Source organism: Microtus pennsylvanicus, chromosome 1, assembly GCF_037038515.1.
Source record: "Microtus pennsylvanicus isolate mMicPen1 chromosome 1, mMicPen1.hap1, whole genome shotgun sequence".
Taxonomy (NCBI): domain Eukaryota; kingdom Metazoa; phylum Chordata; class Mammalia; order Rodentia; family Cricetidae; genus Microtus; species Microtus pennsylvanicus.
The window spans coordinates 5938403-5957838 of NC_134579.1; positions in this window are offsets into that span (position 1 = coordinate 5938403).

Below are 19436 nucleotides of genomic sequence, written 5' to 3' on the forward strand. Positions count from 1 at the left end.
TGGTGGGCAACATTAGATATGAAAGAAAGATTGTATTTTTTTAAAATGGTAAACACTGGGGTGCTCCCAACATTGCAAGAATAAAGAATAGCCTTTGTAGCCTAGCCACATGCTGATTTTTCTTCTAAATCAGGTAGCATTTTCAATTAGAAGAGTATATTTTTTATAGTCCAGTCTACTTGATAGTAATTCGTAAGTTGTGAGAAATGGATAGATGGGAACAGAGTCTGGAGTAGGTGCTAGTCTGTTTTTCACTGCTACTGTGAAGCTTCGTAGCTTTCTTATGGTATATTTTGAAAGTTTGTACAAAAAAAATACTGTATAGATATCTGATTGCTATGAGAAGTTGGAAGGGGGAATTGAGTGTAATCCAAAGAAAGTAAAAATGGGATTTTCATTTTTCTCTACATGTTTATGAAAGCATATTTTAGCAAAAATATGATAACGGAATTAATTAATGTTTTGATCTTTTATTAGTTATGCATTTAGTATTCATAAAAACCCTAAAATGTTAACAATGTTCAAGTTAATTAATCGAAGTGGGGAGAAAACTGTTAAGTTCTGAGCCCTGAGCTGCTTAGCTAAGGAACATGCTTTGAACTTCACTATATCTCATTCAAGTACTGCTGAGGACCCCATCAGAGCAGGGTCCCACCAGCTTGGACCGTGTGATTATTGTCAGGATGCTGGGGATGTGATCCAAGGGGGGTGAGGAAGAATGCTGGTGCTAAGTCAAACAAAGCTGGTGTGTGGGGAGCAGAAATCCCTCAGGGATAGATGTGGAAGATTTTAATCCTCTCTAAGACTCCCTGCTGGGTACAGCGATAAGGGAAGCCAGGAGCAATGGGTTACTCTTCAGGAAACCAGGGCAGCCACGTTTTCCCAGAGCAATGATGTGAAAGGATGACTGAGGGCATCATACCTCAAGGAAACATATTTGACAGATCGTCTACCTTCAAATTCCTTCCTTGGAGCCTTTGAAGCTGTTATTCAAACTCCCACAGGAGTCATTGAGTCTGTTTCTGTGCCTAAGCTGCCTTTTCCATGAAACTTGAGAATTATTTAAAGTCACTTCGCAATTCCATGAAAAGAAATGGAAGTTAGAATTAATAGCTACAAAAGAAATCTTAGGACTAGCATTCTATACATTAGACTTGTTCACATGGTAGTTAAAAAAGAAATCCCTGTTCGCATTCTATACATTAGACGTATTCACCTGGTGCTGACAGGGTTATCTAGAGATCTCTAGATGGGATAAAGTTTTCACTGAAACGAAATAGCAAATACAGTGCAAATCGTTATAATGCCCTAAAGTAAATTGAACTTGGGCATGTGTTTGTCACTGTGCATGTGTGTGTGTGTGTGGGGGGGGGGTAGGTATCTATCTATCTTATTGACCCTAAGTAGTAAAATCTACACTTAGAAATTATTTACACATCATAGAAGATTCAAAGCAGGTAACTAATAGATAATTATTTCTAGTAACACTGTAACTTAAACAGTCAGTATCAATAAATTACATTCATGTCAACTCAGAGCCCACACAGTGCCTAAAAGACAAAGTCGTTGAGAAACTCAGAAATCTTTTTGCAATTGCATACATCCAATGCTGACTCCAAACTACATTGTCATGGGACTTGATATGGTTCACAACCTACATTAAGAAGCTTGGACCTAGGACATCCAAGACTTTGATATTTATCTTATCTAGTGAGAAAATGGGCTGGTAGTAGGGGGGAAAAGATGGTAAATATATTTATTTTATTGAAAATAGATTTTTTTCCATACAGTATACTCAAATCATTTGTTCTTTCCCCCTACTCCTCCTAGTTCCTCCTTACCTTCCCTCTCATCTTGATCTACACCTTTTTTGTCTTTCTTTCAAAAAAAGCCATCAGAAATAATTATAAATTAAAGTAAGATAAATCAACACTAAGTAAATCAGGTTTTAACAAAACAAGAAAAGGGGCCAATGAAAAAGCACAAGAGAAACAAATAGATGCCAAGGCATACCCATTTGAACACTCTGGAACTTGGGTAGCCAAGAGCCTGAGAAAAGATAGACCAGGGACCTAAGGGAAAACCAAATACTATGGTTCTACTAACAGAATGCAGTAATAAAATGACACTTTAAGACATTTTGTTATAATCAAAGGCCCCTGACTTGCTCAGTCATCATCAGAGAAGCTTTTACCTGCAGTAGATGGAAACAAATACAGAGACCCTCAGACATTAGGCAAAGAGTGAAACATTGGAACATTCACACACAAAATGGATATTTTCATCAAATCCTTCTCCTCAGGGGTCCAGGAACTCTTCTGAAGACAAGGCAGAAAGAGTGTAAGAGCCTAAGGAGATAAGGGAAGCAAGTAATCAAGGCCTTTTGAAGCTGGGTGAACAGAAGACCTGGCAGATACGGAGGCAGCATGCACAGAGCATGCATGGGTTTCCAGCAGCTGGAGCCCTAGAGCTGAAAGGAGAAGTTCACACATACAACCATTCCAAAATCAAGAACTACATTCAACTCATAGCCATTTGCAAATTAAGAATTGTGGGTTTTGTTTTGTTTTTTATTTTCAAGGGTGTCCCTTAGGGGAAACAGACCACACTCGAGGGTAGTCTCATGCCTAGTAGTAGATGGTCAACAAACATCCAAACTCAACAGCATCTTTGGAGGTTTTCTTATTTATAGTGTTAGGTTAGGGCATTTTGTTTTATTTTGTTTTTCTTTCTTACATATCCTTTGCATATATGTTTAGTCTTAAGGTTTTGGGTTTTTATGAATATGGGATTTTAAGTGATCATTCTGATAGAGGCTTAGAAGAGGTGGGGGAACTGTGAACAGAATCAGTGTTGATAATTTTTTTGGAAAGAATAAAAGTTACCATGTATCTCTGAGAATTTAAGATGATAGAACTAGAGTATAAAATATAGATGTCAGGCAAATGATGAAGCAAGGAATCTATCCAGATGATTGGAATGAAGTGCTCACTCAGTAGGAATAATGGAAAGTGTAATGATGGAAGAGGTAGGGGATTGCACCATTCAGGAGCCAACTGAAATCACCTTGCCAAAGAGAGTTTGAATAGAAATGTGATGTAAGTGGAGAAGTAGTTTTTAAAGGGTTCCTTTTGCATCTCAAATATCTCAGTGTAGACTGAAGAATTGTATATCAAAACCTATGAGAGACTAGGCATCTAGCCCTGTACAGTTAGTCTGTGGGGTCAAGTTGTGCTACTTACAGACTTTGTTTTGGAGCAGATGGCCTCCAAAGAAGGCCCAGTAAAGATAATAGTAAAGAAAACAGGCAAGATGTTAGAAAAGGAGACAAAACCAAGAAACAGACAGGCATGTAAAAGATAGGTCAAGGGACTAAAAAAATTCAAGACTGTCTGCTTCAAATGCTGTATAACATTGACTAAGAAGAGTTTGCAAGGTTTGTTAGTCATTTTTTTCTAGGTTACAGGCTTGAGCCCATGTTCTATAAAGCAGTATGAGTTCATTTCTGTCTCCAGTTGAACCTAGACTGAGTGGATAGTGGCTTGGTTCAACATGTCATGTCTTTAAGGCACACAGGACTAGATTTTTTTTATTGATTTTTATTGAGCTCTAGGTTTTTCTCTGCTCTCCTTTTCACCCCCTCCCCCTTTTCAACCCTCTCCCAAGATCTGCATCTTTCATTTCATTTCTTTTTGCTTTGGTTTTCTCGCCAACATAGTATTTTTATTAATTATTTGGGAATTTCATACAATGCACCCTTCTTATTCCTCCTATCCTTGTGCTTTCCCCAAATAAAAATAAACAGCAATAGCAAAACACAAAGTCTAATTTATATTTTCCATATACTTATTGAGGAATGGTTAAATTCCCCATGGTCGGCCTCTTAAAGAAAACTGAGTCCTTCCCAACTCCTACCCAGACCAGAAGCTGTCAACTGTGAAGATCATTTAGCATTTCGACAACAATTTTTAAAAATTCACCCAAACAAATTCTGACAGCTAGGCAGACTTGCATTAAACTCTTATTTAGAAGCAGTAGCTTGCTTAGCACAGAAGAGCTGTATGGAATCTAGGAGATATTTTGACAGACAACTGACTATGATCAATGTTTCTTATACTAAGGAACAGATTAATTGATAATTTTAAAATAGTAATTCTTGGGTGATTGCATTTGCTCAATTTTAAGGCCAGATTGATAATTCTTTCCTAGCTGGTCATTGCTGCAATTCACACAACTATATATTTTCTTTATGTTATAGCAAAAGATCTCGTAAAAGATGTTATGATAATTTTTCCAGATGGCTCTTCCAATGCAGGAGCTGCATATATTATTGTTAATGGTAAAAAGTAATTGTGGAGCATGCACATGGCTCCTTGAAAGCAACTTCAAAAATTAAAAACAGGAGAATTATATCCTCAAGCACCACATAGTGCCTTAAGTCACACACTTTTTATGGATGACCCTGAGAAATCTGCCATGGACAAAATGTCATGACGGCACAACACGAGATGACTGCAGATACAGTAAAGGAGTGGCAGTTCCAATGATGTCTTAGGTGCTAATGTCCCCACAAAGGAGGGGTCCCACTCTCCACCTGCTGCCGCTGTTCTACATCGCGGGACACTGAGCTACTTACTTCCAGACACTTGGGACCCACACAGCCATTGAGGCCCTGCTGCGACTGCCACAATAATTACAACTTGCTGCAGTCTGAATCCTGTTTACCTTGGAGCTAGACTAGAAACACAGACTGAACATTCGACTGTTTTCGGAGGCAGAACTCAGATTGACAACAAGGTATTCAGTCTGCTGTTGAAATGTTACAAGAAACTGAGAACTGAGATCTCAGTTTTTCCCTCAGGGGAAAAAAAGATTCATTTCAAGGAGTGACTAAAGCCCCTCTTCAGATATGAGGAGGGGAGCCTAAGGGTTTTTTGCTTCTGGGACAATTGCTTAAAAACAGCATTGCGTTTGGACTCTTACCCATCACAAAAATCTTTTCTTGTATTTTAGTTAGAGTGAAATTAAGAGAATTGTGAATTGCTAAAGTTGTGTTATGGTATTGACTTGTTAAATCTTGTTATGGTATTGGCCTGTTAATGCTTTTGTTCACTATAAGATGTTAATGGTTAGAGCATGATTAGAACCTGTCTGAGGAAAGTTTGACACTAGCAATGAATTCTTGAATTTTACTTGTTTGATAAGAGAAATTTAAAGTTTTGATACAGCTGAATACTCTAGACCAATTAAAAAGTGGGCATTCCCAACCCTGGTGATCCTAGACACCTTTAATAAGGAGATATATTAACTATTGAAGTATGCACAGCACAAGGTATTATCTGCTTGCTTACCATTCGCTAATTGCTGATAAACTCTCTTGACAGAAACTTGGCTCAAAGACACAGAGCCCAGTACTTTCTCCCTTAACATTTTGATTACAGAGGTCGTCAGTTAGAGATGTGTTTTGATCCTTTCCCCTCGGGTGACTAAAGCAATACTTGCGTGGTTAGAATGCACGTTCTGAAGTCAGGTAAGTCTGGGAAATGGAATGCTGTAGGTAGTCTTACAGCCAGTGGTTACCCACCCACTGGGGCATGGTCTTTTATACTATTTATGCTGATGTAGAACATGCGTTCAGCCTGTTTTCTGGCTGTGGGATTAGGTTCCTGATCTCCATTTCAGCAGAGGATTATGATTTGTGAGTCTACCCCTAAATAAATAGCCATCTATTTCTCAATTCTGAGCTAGTGTGGGATTTCTTTTAAGCGCTTATTGAAGAATCACGCTTCTTCCCAAGGCAGATGTGATCATCTGTTCAACCCAAGACAGACGCGATCATCTTTCCTGTTATAGAAGTACAGGCTTTATTAAAATTAATAAAAAAGGAGGAATTGTGGAGGCCCCAAAACACCTATTTCCACACTGACCAAAGATCAGAGAGTTGGGACTTGTTTCTAGTTCTTTCGAGGCTATTGTGCTTCTACCTTAGACAAAGGTCCCACCTAGTTATACATCAGAGAGTTTTGCTAGCTCAAAGTTATTGTCAACAGGTGTGGCTAATTGCCAGACCTTGTGCTCCTGGAATAGGAAAGTAGTTTGTTCCTACATCAGACAAAAGTCTAAGGATCCAACTAAGTTCCAGTTCTCTTTATGGGGGGATTTCACCCAGGGAATGGTTTGCCTACAGAGTGTATAGGTCTGGGGAATGAGCATGACTTGGTTACTTATTTTGTTCTAGCAACAGAATGTTTAACTATAAATGTAGCCCGTGACTTTCAATTGGCATGTTCATTTTCTTGTATCATGTTAATGCAGTCTTTTGTCTTACTCCTACCTTTTGGGGTCATGGGTATTTTAAGCAGTTGGAAATTAAACACTGGTGAATTTTCAGTATCTACTGAAAAATTCCTTTCTGGTACTATCCTATATATTTTACTATTTTATTATTTTTATTTGCATCTTCATATTCTCTACTATATTCCTAATCCCACTCCCTCACCCTGACAAGAGGTATTTTATGTTGAGGCTGGTTCCCAACAGTCTATTAGAGATTTTATGGTCTGTCTATTTCATAAAAGATGTTGGCATCAGGAAATGCAAAACCACTTTTGAGTCATTGTCATCCAACATGAAATACTGCATAATCTAAATAAAGAATGTTATATGTGATGGGCACAATATTTTAATTTGGCAATTTTGCAAAACTGTGTCTGGCAGTTTATAAATTATATGAACATATGAAAATTCAACTGACAAACATTAAAGAACAAATACTAATCTTTATTTGTGTATTTTCTAAGAAGGTAGTGTGGAGGTAAAAATTAACAAGAGCTATTAAACAGGACTAGACATTTCTAAGACTCCACATAGATACATTTCTATGGGCTATCCAACTTTGTGTCATTATAAAGAACTTACTGTTCACAGCTCTTTTTTCTATATGAGCCCCAGGATGGGAAAGACTAGTGCAGTTCCACCTGTCTTGTTTTCTAATGACTCTAAGCTGTCAAAGTGCCTTTGTCCTATGCTCTGAATTTCCTTTCTTGATTCTGTAAAGGTTCCTAGGATTTCAGAATATTTTGGGGGAATAGTTTTGATCTTTACAATTTGAGTCTAAAATAGAGTCACATGGAATATCAAGACTCTTCCTATACTGCCATTAAATTTTCCCCAAGTAGCCTTGCTGAGGATGCGTACCAACAGTTACATGTTTGGTAGTGTCTATTTTATGCAGGCACCCAAGGCTTTCTAATTATTTACCTCCTAAGTTGCAAAAGTTTTGAGAACTATAGGAAATAATAATAAAGAGTTAAATAATAATAACAAAATATCTTCTTGCATTTAGTGATCACCACAAAAATATTTATAGCAGATGAATACATATGATTTGGAGGAAAGGAGGGAAATCTGACCTCTCAAGGAAGACTAGTTTTCTCAGTACTAGAAGATGCTGTGCAGGCTATCAAAAGCAGAAAGGAATCAATAGCCTTACCCAGCTTTGATGCCTATGAACTACAACAAAGACCATGATAGCAAAATATCCCTAAGAGTAATAGTGGCATGTATATTTTGTGTTTAATTGAACTTGAATGCCACTAAAGAGGAGGAAAATCATGCCTAGTACTGTAAACCTATCCAACTACTCATTACCAGTGAGAACATGGATCTTAGAGAAGAACATAGTGTTTTTAATTTCTATACTAGTATAATTTCTATTTACATCATAAATATATATTCTTATATCCATAGATGGATGTAGCTCTTGCTCTTATTCAAAGAAGCATGTTTTTGCTGTAGACAGACCATTACAGAAAATCACAACTGGTCAAAATAGAGAAACAACTCATCATTGACTTCTGATCCCAACTGATCTACAATATAAGCCTGTACTTAAGCCTCAGGGAATGTCACAAAGAAAAGGTAGGAAAAAAATGAAAGAGCTAGAAGACCAAAAATCTGATGAATTTGTGTCTTCTAGATCAGACAAAGAAGCAACACAGATGACAACCAGCATTATGGGCCTCTGGATAAGACCTTATCAAGTACAAGACCAGTAGATATGCTAATTTGGAAAGGAACAACCTCAAGAGGTCCCAATCCTAGGCAAAAAGCTATAGGTGCTTAATGAGTGTTGAGAGAAGAAAGTCTTTCATAGGGAAGAGGCTTTCCAATTGGTTATCCAATACCAAATGGAATTCAGCCCCCTAAAACATTATATATACACATATTATATATGTTAAACAACACTAGACAGATTATATATATCATGAATTTAACAGAAAATTATGGCAAAATTGGAAAAGTTGTAAGAAGGAGAAAGAAGTAGGAAATGGTGTAATTTTAGCCAAGATTTGATATCAAAAGAAAAAATACTAAGGATCATCTACATATTTCTTCTCCCTTCCTAAATATGAGAAAGCTTAGACTTTGTCTAAAACTACTATAAAATATCTAATTGTATACAAGCAGTAAGCTATAGGTGAAAGAAAATTTTTGTCTGTTTCTTTAGTCTTCAGGTTTTTCATTTGAAAATCAAGAATATTTATTATTAGGTTACTGTACTCACAGTTTATGAACTAACCCCTTCCTCAGAGTTTTGTTAGCCTCAATCATTCTAACATTCTGACAACATGAAAAATATGCTTTTTTATTGCCTCCAGACAGCTACAGTTTTGCAACAATGAGATTTATATAGACTCCTTTATCCAGACAAATATAGCTTGTTTATACATGGAGAGAATTCTTTAATATCAGATAATGCCTTGCTAACTATTACATGAAAAGGTAAATCAAGATATTCAGCTCATATATACACATATGTATCATATTTAGTGAGATCAATCTACATCTATCTATCTATCTATCATCAATATCTATTTATCAACTATCAAATGATGTCTCTCTGAAATGTATTTGTTACACTTTATGACACAGGGTACTTGAAATCCACTGATTCCTTCTTATGGTCTAATGATGTCAATAGTCTTTCTAATTCTTATAAAGGTGCAGGTGACATAACCATGCAAGATTCTATCACTGTAATGGTATGTAAATGTCAAAAAAGAATCAAAAGACTGAATTCTAACTTACAAATTTTTAACCTAATCTAAAGATGCAGATTTTGGGAAAAAATCACTCTAAGGCACTTCTGAAATTATTCAAAGAAGATTACACTGGCAGAAAATTCAGCATTAACATTCAGATTCCAGAATGTGACTCTTCCCAATGCTAGAGCAAAAATGTGTCCCAAGGCTATCTGCACAATTCCAGAGGAAATATGAGTTGAAAACATACTTTCATAGAACATGAAGAAAATTTTAATCTCTCAAGATGTTCAATATGAGTGCTTTAGGAAAGAGATAAAAGAAAAGAAGGAAGAAAGGGATGGGGTGGAAGGGGATAAAATCAAGAAAGAAAAGATAATTGGTAACAAATATAGTAATCATGTAAAACTATCTTAAATCCTCACAACTCAGCTAAGAAAATTCACTACTTAAAAGCAATGATTATAAAGCCAAGAGTAACTTAGGAAATATGAAGTTTGAGAATGTGATATGCATTGTCTTAAAAGGCATGTGTAAGATGTACCTGAGCATCTATTTCAGCCTGTGCATTGCCATATACTGAGCCTTTACACACTGTGCAAACAAGTACCCCGTCCCTCCTTTCTTCTCTTCCTCCCTCCCTCCCTCCCTCCCTCCCTCTCTCTCTCTTTCTCTCTCTCTATATATATATATATATATATATATATATATATATATATGAAGGAGATACTGATTGATCACACAAAACAAACATTAAATGAGAGTGTGGTTCCCTGCCTTCATGTAGAACTGTAAGTAGAGGCATTTGTTTTTAGTTTTTGAAGTTTTCCTTCCTGCCCCACCTCTTTCTATATATATTTTCTATTAATATACAGCAGCATTCATTTTTTTTAAGTTTTATTCTACCTAAGTGTATGCCAGCTTATTTTTGGAAACTTGGCAAAATAGATTATTTGATGAATACGGAGATTATACAATACAAGAAACCAGACTGCACTTATTGAAAACAAAATGTAAGACATAAGGCAGCGTGAATTTTGTGCAGCTACAGTCCTGGCTTTGTCCAGGGACAGCAACAGAGCCCAGGAATGACTTCTTTCTGGTTTAGTCATGAGCTAGTTTTTCCATTGTACATTTATTCCATAGCTAATAAAACAGGGCAGCTTCACTTTTTTTAATGTTCTGCCAATGAACATACTGCTAAGAACAATAAGTATGAAATGCTTTTTTTTTTCAGAGGGAGTTAGTTCTTACGATGAAGTTTAGCCAAGTTAGGCCAATTAAGCTTACACTGAAAGCTTGAGTTGGGTACGATGTAACATAGATGCTCTTGATGAGTCCCTGAGCAGACAGCTCTTTCAGAAATCCATGCCTAGTCTGTGGAGATGGCTCAGTAGATAAATTGCCTCTTATATGAGTATGAGATTCTGAGTTTGGGTCCTCAGAATCCATGTGAATGCTGGTTGGGTGCTGTGACCTGATGGTAACCCTAGAGAGAAGAAGGCAGAGATAGGAGATCACTAGCCATCTAGCTAGTTCGACGAGGCACTGGGTTTGACTTAAAGGCCCCACCTTAATACATAAGATTGAGAGAGCAGCTGAAGAAGACACTTGACACCAACCTCAGAGCTCAACATGCAAGTGCAAACACATGCAGCAATAGACATAAAAATAAGCATGTACACAAGTTACACACACACACACACTAGATGCTACGACATATACGTTGACCTCAGACCTCAGTCTGCTTTTAGATGGAATGCAAACCAGTCAAACTTTTTAAATTTTTACTTTTAGATTTATTTACTTTGTTGTTTTATGTGTGTGAGTGCTTTATCTGCATGTGAGCATATGTACTATGTGTGTTCCTGGTACCCATAGAGTTCAGAAGAGAACATCAGGTCTTTGTGGAGTTACAGACCATTGCGAGCTACCATGTGGGTGCTGGAAATCAAATCTGGGTCATCTGCAAGAGTAACAAATGTTCTTAACCTCTGAGTCAATACTCCAGCCCCTGTCAAACTCTTAATTTCAGCCTTATGCATTTAAATTCACAAATGTGTCTTTCTGTTTGTAATTATCCATGAACCAATTCACTCAATTATGTGCTCAAGAAATGCATATTTTGGTCCCATCACTTATGAATGCTATGGTCTTGGATAAGTTCCTAAATTCTTTTTTTACTTCAATGTCCTCATACATAAAATGCAAGTGATGCCTCTGCCTATCTCATAAGAGTTGCTAGAATTAAACAAATTAACACATGTAGTGTTTTAAAGTCTGGGAATAAGGCACAACCTCAGTAAGTGGTACCCTTCTTTTAACTGACTGGGCTGTGGACCAGGCATTGAACATGTGGTGATGAAGAAGGTAGGACTTACTCCACGGTACCTTGAAACATAGTGGATAGCATTACTTCAAGGTAGTTCCATATGGGTCACCCGTATTTCTTCTTTCCTGATAAACACCTTAACTGATAATAGTAGTACAACTTTTTCAGGCGACAGTAAGGTTCACGTAGAAAGTAATCTTCGAAGATAGTGTCTTCTTTTACTACAAAGAATGGGTATGCTTACTATGACATATTTCTGTGCACAGACTTGTGGCACAATTAAAAAAAAAAAAACTCCAGAGACAGATATTGAGGTTCAAGCTGAAGATCAGAAAACCAAAGGAGGATCCAAGCTACTAGAGAGTTCTTACTTCTACCAAGGCTCAGACAAACAAAGGGATGATTCTATCCTCAGTGTGACTGCAGAGGGCAAGGCTCTCCAGCAAACCTCAGACTGCAATGAGCTCTTTTCTCCTCCTGCCTTATATGCCTCTCTCTGCCCAACCATATCACCTGTCTGCACCTCCCTAGTGCTAGGATTAAAGGTGTCTGATTCCCCGAGTGCTGGGAGTGCCTCTGTGTGAGTTTTATTCCTCTTTTTAGACAGATTCAATCTTGTGTAGAGCAGGGTAGCCTTGCATCCTGCGATTAAAAATATGTGCCCTGGCCTGTAGTGGCTTAGCTCTGCACTCTGATCTTCAGGCAAATTTTATTTATTAAAAAAACAAATAAAATATCACTATATCTACTTTTTCACACACATATTTAAAAATACATATGACAGTAGTGTCTTCCCCAGGAAGAGTGTGTATGCAGGCTTGCTTGAAGCTTCTATTAATGCACTGTGGTTTCCTGAATTTGGGATTCCTCTTTTGCAATGTATCCTATTGCCTGAGCAGATGTTACAGTTTGATATCTTAGAAGCCTCATCTCTTGTGTCTTTTCTTCAAGAGATAACTAAAAAATCTGCGTCCTTTTCAAATGCTGCACTATAGAGAAGTAAAATGAAAATGGCAACATCATCTCCACCCTACTTAACGAGCTAAAGTTTGATTCCTTAATATTAAGCCTTTCATTCCCATCCTTCCATTGGGACAAATGATAACATTACCACTAGCTTTTCTACATGTTTGATAAGTGTTTATAATTGAATAATATTAGGTCTTTGAGAATTATGTACAATGTATCTTGATAATAATTACCCCTCTTCCCCAACACTATCTAGATCCATTCTGGCTTCACTACCCACCAAACTTTCTTTCTTCTTTTTGTTTTGTAAACCTATTAAGTCCAATTTGTGCTATCCATATGTTCTTAGATGAAGGGACTTCAATTGCAGCAGCAATGACCTACCAGGGGCCATACCCTTAAAGAAAGCTGACACTTCCTCTCCAAATGCTTATGAGTTTATCGCCTTTATTTTCTAGTATGAAGACCTCATTAAACCATCACAATGGCCATGCCATTTTGATCCTTTCCTTCTGATCATCCTGTCAGTTTTTAATGGCACGTAAAGGATAGCAATATGCATGGAATTTGGTACCTCACATCGTATCAGATAAAGAAACTAAAATAACCTTACTTTCCCATTATTTAAGCTCCAGAGAGGACAATTCCTCTGGGCCTTCATTTTACCTAGTGAGAATTAGAAGTCACCAGGATGGGGCTTGCTGTATTCGCCCATGCTATCCTCTCTCCATTTCATCTCACCTTGTTGCTTCTCCTCTACTGAGGCCTTCCAGGCTTCAAACAGGCCTCGCCCCCGCTCCCCCAGGGCAAAGCGACAGCTGAAAGCTGGAGAATAAACCCACCAAGCTCCCAGTTTCGAAACGTAAAAGAACAATAAAGAAGGCTACTTGAAGAGCAGGTTTTCTTTTTCTTTTTTTTTTTTCTACCTTAAAGAGATAAGAATTCTCTGGGGCCTGAAGATCTGTATCTCCTCTGAGGGATTTGGACCAGAAGTAGAGCCTTGATGCTAAAGAGAGTTAGGAAATAGTCTCCTCCTGGGCTTCCCCTTGGAACAGTCAGCTTCTTGGAGGTGAACAGAAGCATTAAAAACTCTCTCTCTCTCTCTCTGAAACAGGGTTTCTCTGCTTAACAGCCCTAGCTGTCCTGGAACTAGCTCTTGTAGACCAGGCTGGCCTTGAACTTACAGAGATCCGCCTGCCTCTGCCTCCCAAGTGCTGCCATTAATTACTTGTGCCACCACCGCCCAGCAGAAGCTCTTTCTAAAATTGATAGGAGCCTCTGTACCCTGGATCCTGAGTGCTAGCAACCTACGAAGACCTGTGAGTAAGGAAAACCTACAATGTCTTGGTTAACGCTATATCTTTAAGTTTACCCAATTAAACTGAGAAAATTCTGAGTTGGCTGAGGTAATTAGTACTTTGCTAAAATTACTTTACATGTCTTCAGGAAGTATAGACTTTAAAATAGAGAATATATAAATATTATTCTGACAACTGAATATTTGCCATTGATATAAAAGACATTAATTTAAATATCTAGATTTAAGTTATCATCTTATTTGGCCTTATGGTCATTTATCAAGTGGCATAACCAAAAACTTTAGATTAAATGATTTGATACTGCGTTATGATTCTAAATATAAATAAGGGACATTGCAGTCCAGTGATTCTCAAATTGTAGTGTGCATAAGAAACACCTAGAAAACTTTGATGCTTATTTGCCAAATTCTGTCTGCGATTACCTACTTTTTTAATGATTAATTGATTTTTATTTTATGCGAATTGTTTTTCCTGCATGTGTGTCATGTACGTCTGTGTGAGGTGTCACAGCCCTTGGAGCTGGAGTTAGAGACAATTGTGAGCTGCCCTTTGGTGTTAGGAAATGATTGCAGGTCCTCTGGAGGAATAGTCAGTGTGCCTAACCACTGAGCCACCAGTCCCAAGATTATCTCCTTCTGACATATAGGACAACAATCCGGGAGCACCACAGACCAAACTTTGAGCAGCTTTGCTTTAGTTAATGATCAGTTTCTGCATAGTTACGGACCTTGAAGTAACAATTAATATTTAATAGCACATCTCACATTGCCCAAGAATAGCTTCCCCATTTCTTGCCTCCCATCTGTTCCCACTAGGTTTCACATATTCTCAACATATCTGCAGTGTTATGACCTGATTATCAATATCTGAAATTACTTTTAGGTTTTTGAAAATACATTGGTTATTATCCACACAGAACATGGTGTGCTTCAAGGAAAAAAAAATATAAACGAGCAGTTCAGTCTTTAAGAATTTATAAAACTTTAATTCCATGGAGCTGGCATCAGCATGTCATTATTTCAGTTATCCGTTTTTAAGAAAAAAATGAAATTTATATTTGAATACTCTAAGTAAAAGAACTAGGCAAATGTTGAAGTAGGAGAAGTATTGTACTTTACCACTTATCTGTAAGCAAAATGAGTAATTACTGTGTATCTCTTTGGAATTTCAAGAGGTTATATTGCAGGGTATTGCCTTGTCCCACTGGTAAAGTCCCTTGACCTTTAGAGTATCCAACACCACTGCAGACTTTCGAGTTGATTTTGTCTGCTGAAAAGAATAGACAAAGTTATAGATAAGAACTTGTGGGTTCTTGTACCCTAGGAAATGATCTGGATCAGCCTCAATTACACACCAGTTTTTCTTTCCTTCCTTAGAAGAAATGTGCATATAGGATAGGAGAGATGATGTGAAAACAGATTTCCTGCGTGGATAATGTCGAACAAATCTTTTCCTGAGTGGATAATGGTGAAAAATTATACAGTGCCTCTATTTTCTAATCTGTATAATGGAGATAATTATTGCTTTCATTTAATGAGATACTGTGGAAATGAGTTAACAAAGCACATTAAGACTTACCTGAATTATTGTAGGTACTTTAAGGGTTAATTATGATTCATTTTAAGCATCATTATTAAGGCTTTTGCTTTGTTTCCTTGTCTTACTCATATTAATGTGACAGTCAGATAATCAAATGCACTTGCCCTTTATTGTGGCACCAGCATGAACTCGAGTTTGCCATCACCAAGATGCTGCCCTCTGAATGATGAACTACCATCATTCATGTATACTTCCTACAATTCTGGTAAATGTTCTTTCTTTATGTTGTGCTCTGAACTGCGTTTTATTAAAGAGGTTACTGTTGTAACTGCCTAAGGAATAGCAAAATTCAGAATAATTACCCCAAGTATCCGAATGCAGACATTATTCTAGAGAAAAGAAAAAGTATCTATCTAACGTCCTATAAAATTTCCTTACCAGAGACTAAAATTATTCTGAATCTAATTCATGTAAAGTTAACATAGAAATTGCTTGGCATCCATGCTATTATTTGGCCAAAAGACTGAGGCAAGAGCATCATACAACCATTTATGGATTAACAATTACACAGATTAGACATCATAGTAAATTCAATTGAAACTTGGCAGGTTTACAATCTTTACCTACGTGTAGCGCCATGCGAGTCACTAACAAAGTATCTAACTCTATTTTTTTCCCTCATGGAATTTTCCTTTTCATAAGGGAGGTAGTTATCATAATTGAAACGATCAGAGCAACATAAAGAACAATAACATTAATTTCAAACAATCAAGCATTTAAATATAAGGTGCAGGCATAAGAGCCTATGATGACAAAGAGGAAGTCTGTTTTCCAAGGTTAAAATTCTCTGCTACAGAAAATGCAACTTTAAATGGGCTACTGGAAGTAGGCAGGGTTCTGAATATCTGCCAAGTATTCAAAGGTATCGCAACAGTGGTGTTAAAGTTTCCTTTCTGTGTCCTATCTTTATACTGAGGATGAAGAGAGTGGCTGGGGTGAAATTAGAATCTGAAGATGCATACACACTTCCTCTTATAAAACACAAGAAAATCTGGAAATTGCTAGGAGTGTTATTTTATTTCCATAAAAGTTATTGAATTTCAGAGTCAATTTAGAAAGTTTTCTCTAAATACAAAGTTTGTTTTGTGCTTATTTAACATTTTTTTTTAAAGATTATGCTTTTTCTCTCTGTTCTATCCTGACATCTTCTGTGCAAAGTCAGAGTGCAGCTCCCAGTGTCACCTTGTCCAACAGCCTGGTAAGAATCTGTGTCGGTAGTTTTTCTCTGTTTTCTCTCTTCTGAATGACAGCAGCATAGACCTTTGGCTTCATTTACTCTAAAATATTTAAATCGAATTATAAAACTAATGTATTAAAAATGAGAAATAAATTCAAACCAGATCCCTCTGGCTGCTGCGATTTATTAGTTCAATTGGTCTTTGTCTGTGGTTAGTTAGCCTGATGGGTTAGAACATAGTGTTAATGATGCCAAGATCAAGGGTTTAATCCTCCCTGGCCTACTTAGCCTTGTTCCATTCCACAAGCAGAACCAGGCTCATACCCGCCCAGGCTTCATGTGAATACATCTATTTATCAGAGACAGCATGAGGAATGTCACTGAATTAGCCTAGATTTGTCATTACTACTAAAGGAACAAGCAACAATCTCAAGGTGGGCATGGAACTAAAGATTTGTTACATAGTGAAGAAGTGATTGTTTAGACTAATCTTTGTTCACATGTAAGTTTTGACAGTATATGAAAAAAGGAAGATACCTAAATAGTCATTAGATAGATTTGCTATTTTAAATGTTTTTAATTGTGAAACTATTTAATCAGGTTAATCCACATGGCCAATCTCTGACTCTTTGCTTGCCTTCTCATACACAGGCTTAGTTGTATCTGATATTCATTCATCTCAGATACTATTTTCCATCTTGGACTCTTCTATTTCTAAATATCTGCAAAGCATATCAGACAAAAAGGGCTGTGGAATCATTCAACTCTAATAAAATTTATATATATATATATATATGCATATATATATTTAGCAGAGATGATAAATTGTGTTTTATGAAGCTGCTTCAGTAATAAACAGAGGTACAACAGAAGGATGGGCATAAGCTTTGGCTGAACACCCAAATGTGTCAGTGGCAGTGTGCAGTGTTGGTAATTGCATGCTTCTGCTGGGCCAAGCAGAAATACTTAAAGATTAACTTTTCAGTTAACAAGTAAATCAATAAGAATTAAAAGTACCTTTCTTAATTATTGAGGATTAATTAATGAGGAAATTCAGCTTTAGCATGGGACTTCAAGTAAGAACTGCTACCTCTGTTGTACTTTTTTTTAGCATTTCATGAGGAGTCAGCAAGAAAAAGGAATTTCAGTGTGGTAAAGTCATCAGGCAAAACACACCAGTCCAACTCAGAATACAAATAGAATCTTTTCAGAAAGGCTTGTCTCAGAAACGCTAGCATAAATGTTCTAAAATGTTACAAGCTGAAATATTAAACTTTACCAGGAGGAAGAGACCAGAATAATGCAGAGCACAGCAGGTGGGCCATATTGATTCTGACATCTTCTAAACACTGGAATCTCATTCAAATCACCGGTCTGTGTGGTTGACTTATGGATTTTCAACATTTCAGAACATTTTAAAAGCCCTGAAAATTACCTTTAAAATAGGTTTTAGGTGGTCTAGGATAGATCTTAGTTTAGACTTTTGCGTATTCCAGAAATTTCTAAGATAGACTTGTGACAGGAAAATACCCTGATATTTTGATGTTCAATCTTAATTAGAGTTTACTCTATTAGTTTTGGTAACACTGCACATTAATCCACACTGAGGCTTTCATAATATTACTGCGACCACTAAGTTATAAGAGGGTATTGGAAATGACAAGTAATACTGTATTTAATAGCATTAAAATTTATAGATTTACAACCATCAAAGATCGAAATAAAGGACCTGGATTTCCCTTTAGTTCTCTTACATTGTCCTTTGATCTTACAAATCTGGTGTGATTTTGTAATTTGCATATTTAATTAGCACATGGTTTCTTAACAAGAATAAATGCTTCAACTAGTCATCAACTCAACAGGACATTCTTTTCAATACTAGCTGTTACATGATGTGCTGTACTTGTGGGAATATAGTAAATACATATTCAGTTTGTTTGTAGAACGTAAGGAAAGTTTCAATGTTAATTTAAAACAAATGCAGAATAAGAATCCAAAATAAAATAGTAATATGCAAAAGAAATTAAAATAGTAATTTAGAATATGTATGCCTTCACTTGTTTTAGCTATTAATTTGTGAAACCATCTAAAATGCATCCTCACAAGTCATTGACCAGGAGAAATATTCTGGACATGAAGAGCATTTTGTAAGTGATGTGAGTGGAACGGTGGTTGTAAGATGACTGAAATCTCATAAGAATGTAGAGTAAGATGAGAAAGGATGAAACATTAAGGAATCCAATATGCAAAGTTTAAAAGCAGTAAATAACAGAAAACTGAGGAAGACTAGCTAACATGTAAGAAAACAGAGTAAGATAGCAAACTGTCATGGAGATAAGAGAAACTGAAGGATAGATTACTGTTTGATACCAGTATTCATGAATTTAGATGGGATTCAAACAGTGAACTCTGTGTTTTTCAATGTGTCAATTACACATTTGGTAGTGAGATGTTATACAAGAGTAAATGGAAATAAAGAAAGAGAAAACTGAACTTTAAGGATATGAGAACAGTGAAGACAGAGGCAATCCTTGAAAAAGAGCAAAAATCAATGGAGAATTGTCTTAGTTGCTAAACATTACTGAGAACACTTAAGGCATGTGCTATGAAAGACAATGGACTAAATAGTCTTATTGCTTTGCATACAAATTTTTATTTTTCTGTTATTACGATTTCACCACTCTTAGACTTCCCCTTACTAATCTTTTTCTTATTGTGCCTATCCATGGCCATTTCTTTAAGCATCTCCTGCCCCATGAGATTATTATATTATTCTTCCATTGCTGCTATAACCAATTACTATGAACATAGTAACACCAAATAATGTATACTTTATTTTTTATTTCAGAGGTTAGAAGTCCAGAGTTTCTGTTTACCATTGGTGTCAGAATGTCTTCATTCTTTCTGGAGCTTTTAGGGGAGTCCATTTCTTTGCCTTTTCAGATTCTGCAGAATACTTATAATCTTTAGTTCTTGAGTCCATTCTGCCTTCAAAG